Here is a 10,000-nt window from a genome sequence, read left to right as displayed (position 1 = left end):
GGCGGTGTCCGGATCATCCCCTCGGACCTTGAAAATCCAGGAGAGGGCCACGTGGAGGTGTCGCGCCGGTTCGTACCCATATCCGCAGCAGGTCTCCAAGGTAAAGAGCCTCTAGTCGATAGATTAATGTAGGTAAGGGAAGTCGGCAAATTGGATCCGTAACTTCGGGATAAGGATTGGCTCTGAGGAGCGGGGCGTGTCGGGCTTGGTCGGGAAGCGGGTCTGGCTGACGTGCCGGGCCTGGGCGAGGTGAACGGCTCTCGTGGCTGGGATCCGAGCTCGGTCCCGTGCCTTGGCCTCCCGCGGATCTTCCTTGCTGCGAGGCTTCCGTGGCGTTTCCCATCGGTGCGGTCGTCCTCTTCGGCCGCCATTCAACGCTCAGCTCAGAACTGGCACGGACTAGGGGAATCCGACTGTCTAATTAAAACAAAGCATTGCGATGGCCCCCACGGGTGTTGACGCAATGTGATTTCTGCCCAGTGCTCTGAATGTCAACGTGAAGAACTACCCGATATAGAACGATCAAGCGTTGCACTAACGCGATATAGAACGATCAAGCGTTGCACTAACGCGATATAGAACGATCAAGCGTTGCACTAACGCGATTTAGAAGGATCAAGCGTTGCACTAACGCGATTTAGAAGGATCAAGCGTTGCACTATCGCGATTTAGAAAGATCAGACGTTGCAAAACCATGATATAGAAAGATCAGACGTTGCATTCGGCGAAAATTAACCTTCCTATTGGTCAGTCGCGTTTCCGTGCCCAACCGAGCACAGGCCGGAATGCCGCTGATGTTGGCTCTATTTTCCAAAGCAACACGCCGCTGGCACTTTGTGTTTTTCGAGGTTACGGAAAGCAATACGCCGCTGGTACGAAACAATACGCCGCTGGAAAAAAAAGCAATACGCCGCTGGTACGAACCAATACGCCGCTGGAAAAAAAGCAATACGCCGCTGGAAAAAAAGCAATACGCCGCTGGTACGAACCAATACGCCGCTGGAAAAAAAAGCAATACGCCGCTGGTACGAAGCAATACGCCGCTGGTAAAAAAGCAATACGCCGCTGGTACGAAGCAATACGCCGCTGGTACTTTGTAATAAGAATTACATTATAAGATAGAAAGCACTACGCCGCTGGACATAAAATCTCCATTATCCGAACGAAAGTAACACGCCGCTGGTACTTTATTTTATTATAATAATTTAATTATAAGACAGAAACCGCTGATACTTGGTTGTAAAATCTCCATTATCCGAACGAAAGTAACACGCCGCTGGTACTTTATTTTATTATAATAATTTAATTATAAGACAGAAACCGCTGGTACTTGGTTGTAAAATCTCCATTATCCGAACGAAAGCAATACGCCGTTGGTACTTGGTTATAAAATTTTCATTACAAGATAGAAAGCAATATGCCGCTGGTTATATTAATGTAATCTTATGGAAAGCATTACGCCGCTGGAACTTTGACCATTGCAATAATCGATCGGAAGCTATACACAGCAAGGAATACGAATATTATACCAAGAGATCGAAAACAATACGCTGTTCGGACGTTTTGACTAGCTGTCGCACAGTGCAGACGCGTCGACCCGTCGCTCCGCATTTCGAGCGCAATTTCAGTGGTTTTTCAGTTCAGAAAATTACAGAGAGTGTTTGGTTGTGTTGCAGGAGTCAAACTGAATGATTTGATGCATAAAGTTTAATTAAACTCCCATTAGTTTGCCGGGAAACATCGATTATTCCGATCTAGAAAGAGACAGAGACAGTCGATCCGCGTTATGTTAAATATCTCCAGGTTACCGATTCCACAAAATTATAAAAAGTATACGGCTGTGTAGCGGGGATCAAAACGAGTAATTTCATGTATAAAGTTTAAATAATCTCCCAATAGTTTGCCGGGAAACATCGATAATTCCGATCTAGAAAGAGACAGAGACAGTCGATCCGCGTTATGTTAAATATCTCAAGGTTACCGATTCCACAAAATTATAAAAAGTATACGGCTGTGTAGCGGGGACCAAAACGAGTAATTTCATGTATAAAGTTTAATTAATCTCCCAATAGTTTGCCGGGAAACATCGATTATTCCGATCTAGAAAGAGACAGAGACAGTCGATCCGCGTTATGTTAAATATCTCCAGGTTACCGATTCCACAAAATTATAAAAAGTATACGGCTGTGTAGCGGGGATCAAAACGAGTAATTTCATGTATAAAGTTTAAATAATCTCCCAATAGTTTGCCGGGAAACATCGATAATTCCGATCTAGAAAGAGACAGAGACAGTCGATCCGCGTTATGTTAAATATCTCAAGGTTACCGATTCCACAAAATTATAAAAAGTATACGGCTGTGTAGCGGGGATCAAAACGAGTAATTTCATGTATAAAGTTTAAATAATCTCCCAATAGTTTGCCGGGAAACATCGATAATTCCGATCTAGAAAGAGACAGAGACAGTCGATCCGCGTTATGTTAAATATCTCAAGGTTACCGATTCCACAAAATTATAAAAAGTATACGGCTGTGTAGCGGGGATCAAAACGAGTAATTTCGTGTATAAAGTTTAATTAATCTCCGAATAGTTTTCCGGGAAACATCGATAATTCCGATCTAGAAAGAGACAGAGACAGTCGATCCGCGTTATGTTAAATATTTCAAGGTTCCCGATTCCACAAAATTATAAAAAGTATACGGCTGTGTAGCGGGGACCAAAACGAGTAATTTCATGTATAAAGTTTAAATAATCTCCCAATAGTTTGCCGGGAAACATCGATAATTCCGATCTAGAAAGAGACAGAGACAGTCGATCCGCGTTATGTTAAATATCTCAAGGTTACCGATTCCACAAAATTATAAAAAGTATACGGCTGTGTAGCGGGGACCAAAACGAGTAATTTCATGTATAAAGTTTAATTAATCTCCCAATAGTTTGCCGGGAAACATCGATTATTCCGATCTAGAAAGAGACAGAGACAGTCGATCCGCGTTATGTTAAATATCTCCAGGTTACCGATTCCACAAAATTATAAAAAGTATACGGCTGTGTAGCGGGGATCAAAACGAGTAATTTCGTGTATAAAGTTTAAATAATCTCCCAATAGTTTGCCGGGAAACATCGATAATTCCGATCTAGAAAGAGACAGAGACAGTCGATCCGCGTTATGTTAAATATCTCAAGGTTACCGATTCCACAAAATTATAAAAAGTATACGGCTGTGTAGCGGGGATCAAAACGAGTAATTTCGTGTATAAAGTTTAATTAATCTCCGAATAGTTTTCCGGGAAACATCGATTATTCCGATCTAGAAAGAGACAGAGACAGTCGATCCGCGTTATGTTAAATATTTCAAGGTTCCCGATTCCACAAAATTATAAAAAGTATACGGCTGTGTAGCGGGGATCAAAACGAGTAATTTCGTGTATAAAGTTTAATTAATATCCCATTACTTTGCCGGGAAACATCAATACTTCGATCGCGCGAGAGAGACAGAGAAACGAACAGTCTTTTTTTCGATTTACGGCTAAAATAAATTTTTCTCATTTTATTCAATAACATATTCTTGCTTAGATAACTTTTTTACATAGGGATTAAGCATTTAGAACGATACATTGTTTAAAATAATGGCACTTTACTCTTGACATTTTACGGTTTTTTCAATTTTCTGAAAAATCCTACCATTAGATTTTTTTAAAAATACGATATTCTTGCTTAACTAACGTTTCTACATAGGGATTAAGCATTTAGAACGAAATCTAATGTAGGAAAATGGTACTTTACTCTTGATCGGTACGTTGGGACTTAGAAAATATTCGGCCGTACGCGGCGCGTCTCGGCGCTTCGAACAGCTCCGGTGTCCCCATTATTTTCGATTTACGGCTAAAATAAATTTTTCTAATTTTTTTCAATAACATATTCTTGCTTAAATAACTTTTTTACATAGGGATTAAGCATTTAGAACGATACATTGTTTAAAATAATGGCACTTTACTCTTGACATTTTACGGTTTTTTCAATTTTCTGAAAAATCCTATCATTAGATTTTTTTAAAAATACGATATTCTTGCTTAACTAACGTTTCTACATAGGGATTAAGCATTTAGAACGAAATCTAATGTCAGAAAATGGCACTTTACTCTTGACATTTTTCGGTTTTTTCAATTTTCTGGAAAATCCTATCATTAGATTTTTTTAAAAATACGATATTCTTGCTTAACTAACGTTTTTACATAGGGATTAAGCATTTAGAACGAAATCTAATGTAGGAAAATGGTACTTTACTCTTGATCGGTACGTTGGGACTTAGAAAATATTCGGCCGTACGCGGCGCGTCTCGGCGCTTCGAACAGCTCCGGTGTCCCCATTATTTTCGATTTACGGCTAAAATAAATTTTTCTAATTTTTTTCAATAACATATTCTTGCTTAAATAACTTTTTTACATAGGGATTAAGCATTTAGAACGATACATTGTTTAAAATAATGGCACTTTACTCTTGACATTTTACGGTTTTTTCAATTTTCTGAAAAATCCTATCATTAGATTTTTTTAAAAATACGATATTCTTGCTTAACTAACGTTTCTACATAGGGATTAAGCATTTAGAACGAAATCTAATGTCAGAAAATGGCACTTTACTCTTGACATTTTTCGGTTTTTTCAATTTTCTGGAAAATCCTATCATTAGATTTTTTTAAAAATACGATATTCTTGCTTAACTAACGTTTTTACAAAGGGATTAAGCATTTAGAACGAAATCTAATGTAGGAAAATGGTACTTTACTCTTGATCGGTACGTTGGGACTTTGAAAATATTCGGGCGTTCCAATCGCTCGTCTGTTGCATCATAGCGCGTCTCGGCGCAATCGACCGATTCGCTCGACCCATTATTTTCGATTTACGGCTAAAATAAATTTTTCTCATTTTATTCAATAACATATTCTTGCTTAGATAACTTTTTTACATAGGGATTAAGCATTTAGAACGATATAATGTTTAAAATAAGGGCACTTTACTCTTGACATTTTACGGTTTTTTCAATTTTCTGAAAAATCCTATCATTAGATTTTTTTAAAAATACGATAATCTTGCATAACTAACGTTTCTACATAGGGATTAAGCATTTAGAACGAAATCTAATGTCAGAAAATGGCACTTTACTCTTGACATTTTTCGGTTTTTTCAATTTTCTGGAAAATCCTATCATTAGATTTTTTTTAAAATACGATATTCTTGCTTAACTAACGTTTTTACATAGGGATTAAGCATTTAGAACGAAATCTAATGTAGGAAAATGGTACTTTACTCTTGATCGGTACGTTGGGACTTTGAAAATATTCGGGCGTTCCAATCGCTCGTCTGTTGCATCATAGCGCGTCTCGGCGCAATCGACCGATTCGCTCGACCCATTATTTTCGATTTACGGCTAAAATAAATTTTTCTCATTTTATTCAATAACATATTCTTGCTTAGATAACTTTTTTACATAGGGATTAAGCATTTAGAACGATATAATGTTTAAAATAAGGGCACTTTACTCTTGACATTTTACGGTTTTTTCAATTTTCTGAAAAATCCTATCATTAGATTTTTTTAAAAATACGATAATCTTGCATAACTAACGTTTCTACATAGGGATTAAGCATTTAGAACGAAATCTAATGTCAGAAAATGGCACTTTACTCTTGACATTTTTCGGTTTTTTCAATTTTCTGGAAAATCCTATCATTAGATTTTTTTTAAAATACGATATTCTTGCTTAACTAACGTTTTTACATAGGGATTAAGCATTTAGAACGAAATCTAATGTAGGAAAATGGTACTTTACTCTTGACCGGTACGTTGGGACTTTGAAAATATTCGGGCGTTCCAATCGCTCGTCTGTTGCATCATAGCGCGTCTCGGCGCAATCGACCGATTCGCTCGACCCATTATTTTCGATTTACGGCTAAAATAAATTTTTCTCATTTTATTCAATAACATATTCTTGCTTAGATAACTTTTTTACATAGGGATTAAGCATTTAGAACGATATAATGTTTAAAATAAGGGCACTTTACTCTTGACATTTTACGGTTTTTTCAATTTTCTGAAAAATCCTACCATTAGATTTTTTTAAAAATACGATATTCTTGCTTAACTAACGTTTCTACATAGGGATTAAGCATTTAGAACGAAATCTAATGTCAGAAAATGGCACTTTACTCTTGACATTTTTCGGTTTTTTCAATTTTCTGGAAAATCCTATCATTAGATTTTTTTTAAAATACGATATTCTTGCTTAACTAACGTTTTTACATAGGGATTAAGCATTTAGAACGAAATCTAATGTAGGAAAATGGTACTTTACTCTTGACCGGTACGTTGGGACTTTGAAAATATTCGGGCGTTCCAATCGCTCGTCTGTTGCATCATAGCGCGTCTCGGCGCAATCGACCGATTCGCTCGACCCATTATTTTCGATTTACGGCTAAAATAAATTTTTCTCATTTTATTCAATAACATATTCTTGCTTAGATAACTTTTTTACATAGGGATTAAGCATTTAGAACGATATAATGTTTAAAATAAGGGCACTTTACTCTTGACATTTTACGGTTTTTTCAATTTTCTGAAAAATCCTACCATTAGATTTTTTTAAAAATACGATATTCTTGCTTAACTAACGTTTCTACATAGGGATTAAGCATTTAGAACGAAATCTAATGTCAGAAAATGGCACTTTACTCTTGACATTTTTCGGTTTTTTCAATTTTCTGGAAAATCCTATCATTAGATTTTTTTAAAAATACGATATTCTTGCTTAACTAACGTTTTTACAAAGGGATTAAGCATTTAGAACGAAATCTAATGTAGGAAAATGGTACTTTACTCTTGATCGGTACGTTGGGACTTTGAAAATATTCGGGCGTTCCAATCGCTCGTCTGTTGCATCATAGCGCGTCTCGGCGCAATCGACCGATTCGCTCGACCCATTATTTTCGATTTACGGCTAAAATAAATTTTTCTCATTTTATTCAATAACATATTCTTGCTTAGATAACTTTTTTACATAGGGATTAAGCATTTAGAACGATATAATGTTTAAAATAAGGGCACTTTACTCTTGACATTTTACGGTTTTTTCAATTTTCTGAAAAATCCTACCATTAGATTTTTTTAAAAATACGATATTCTTGCTTAACTAACGTTTCTACATAGGGATTAAGCATTTAGAACGAAATCTAATGTCAGAAAATGGCACTTTACTCTTGACATTTTTCGGTTTTTTCAATTTTCTGGAAAATCCTATCATTAGATTTTTTTAAAAATACGATATTCTTGCTTAACTAACGTTTTTACAAAGGGATTAAGCATTTAGAACGAAATCTAATGTAGGAAAATGGTACTTTACTCTTGATCGGTACGTTGGGACTTTGAAAATATTCGGGCGTTCCAATCGCTCGTCTGTTGCATCATAGCGCGTCTCGGCGCAATCGACCGATTCGCTCGACCCATTATTTTCGATTTACGGCTAAAATAAATTTTTCTCATTTTATTCAATAACATATTCTTGCTTAGATAACTTTTTTACATAGGGATTAAGCATTTAGAACGATATAATGTTTAAAATAAGGGCACTTTACTCTTGACATTTTACGGTTTTTTCAATTTTCTGAAAAATCCTACCATTAGATTTTTTTAAAAATACGATATTCTTGCTTAACTAACGTTTCTACATAGGGATTAAGCATTTAGAACGAAATCTAATGTCAGAAAATGGCACTTTACTCTTGACATTTTTCGGTTTTTTCAATTTTCTGGAAAATCCTATCATTAGATTTTTTTAAAAATACGATATTCTTGCTTAACTAACGTTTTTACATAGGGATTAAGCATTTAGAACGAAATCTAATGTAGGAAAATGGTACTTTACTCTTGACCGGTACGTTGGGACTTTGAAAATATTCGTGCGTTCCAATCGCTCGTCTGTTGCATCATAGCGCGTCTCGGCGCAATCGACCGATTCGCTCGACCCATTATTTTCGATTTACGGCTAAAATAAATTTTTCTCATTTTATTCAATAACATATTCTTGCTTAGATAACTTTTTTACATAGGGATTAAGCATTTAGAACGATATAATGTTTAAAATAAGGGCACTTTACTCTTGACATTTTACGGTTTTTTCAATTTTCTGAAAAATCCTACCATTAGATTTTTTTAAAAATACGATATTCTTGCTTAACTAACGTTTCTACATAGGGATTAAGCATTTAGAACGAAATCTAATGTCAGAAAATGGCACTTTACTCTTGACATTTTTCGGTTTTTTCAATTTTCTGGAAAATCCTATCATTAGATTTTTTTAAAAATACGATATTCTTGCTTAACTAACGTTTTTACATAGGGATTAAGCATTTAGAACGAAATCTAATGTAGGAAAATGGTACTTTACTCTTGATCGGTACGTTGGGACTTTGAAAATATTCGGGCGTTCCAATCGCTCGTCTGTTGCATCATAGCGCGTCTCGGCGCAATCGACCGATTCGCTCGACCCATTATTTTCGATTTACGGCTAAAATAAATTTTTCTCATTTTATTCAATAACATATTCTTGCTTAGATAACTTTTTTACATAGGGATTAAGCATTTAGAACGATATAATGTTTAAAATAAGGGCACTTTACTCTTGACATTTTACGGTTTTTTCAATTTTCTGAAAAATCCTACCATTAGATTTTTTTAAAAATACGATATTCTTGCTTAACTAACGTTTCTACATAGGGATTAAGCATTTAGAACGAAATCTAATGTCAGAAAATGGCACTTTACTCTTGACATTTTTCGGTTTTTTCAATTTTCTGGAAAATCCTATCATTAGATTTTTTTAAAAATACGATATTCTTGCTTAACTAACGTTTTTACATAGGGATTAAGCATTTAGAACGAAATCTAATGTAGGAAAATGGTACTTTACTCTTGATCGGTACGTTGGGACTTAGAAAATATTCGGCCGTACGCGGCGCGTCTCGGCGCTTCGAACAGCTCCGGTGTCCCCATTATTTTCGATTTACGGCTAAAATAAATTTTTCTAATTTTTTTCAATAACATATTCTTGCTTAAATAACTTTTTTACATAGGGATTAAGCATTTAGAACGATACATTGTTTAAAATAATGGCACTTTACTCTTGACATTTTACGGTTTTTTCAATTTTCTGAAAAATCCTATCATTAGATTTTTTTAAAAATACGATATTCTTGCTTAACTAACGTTTCTACATAGGGATTAAGCATTTAGAACGAAATCTAATGTCAGAAAATGGCACTTTACTCTTGACATTTTTCGGTTTTTTCAATTTTCTGGAAAATCCTATCATTAGATTTTTTTAAAAATACGATATTCTTGCTTAACTAACGTTTTTACATAGGGATTAAGCATTTAGAACGAAATCTAATGTAGGAAAATGGTACTTTACTCTTGATCGGTACGTTGGGACTTAGAAAATATTCGGCCGTACGCGGCGCGTCTCGGCGCTTCGAACAGCTCCGGTGTCCCCATTATTTTCGATTTACGGCTAAAATAAATTTTTCTAATTTTTTTCAATAACATATTCTTGCTTAAATAACTTTTTTACATAGGGATTAAGCATTTAGAACGATACATTGTTTAAAATAATGGCACTTTACTCTTGACATTTTACGGTTTTTTCAATTTTCTGAAAAATCCTATCATTAGATTTTTTTAAAAATACGATATTCTTGCTTAACTAACGTTTCTACATAGGGATTAAGCATTTAGAACGAAATCTAATGTCAGAAAATGGCACTTTACTCTTGACATTTTTCGGTTTTTTCAATTTTCTGGAAAATCCTATCATTAGATTTTTTTAAAAATACGATATTCTTGCTTAACTAACGTTTTTACATAGGGATTAAGCATTTAGAACGAAATCTAATGTAGGAAAATGGTACTTTACTCTTGATCGGTACGTTGGGACTTAGAAAATATT

The sequence above is a fragment of the Megalopta genalis genome, unplaced genomic scaffold, assembly GCF_051020955.1.
Source record: "Megalopta genalis isolate 19385.01 unplaced genomic scaffold, iyMegGena1_principal scaffold0091, whole genome shotgun sequence".
Classification (NCBI taxonomy): domain Eukaryota; kingdom Metazoa; phylum Arthropoda; class Insecta; order Hymenoptera; family Halictidae; genus Megalopta; species Megalopta genalis.
Note: the sequence above shows the minus strand (reverse complement) of the source record.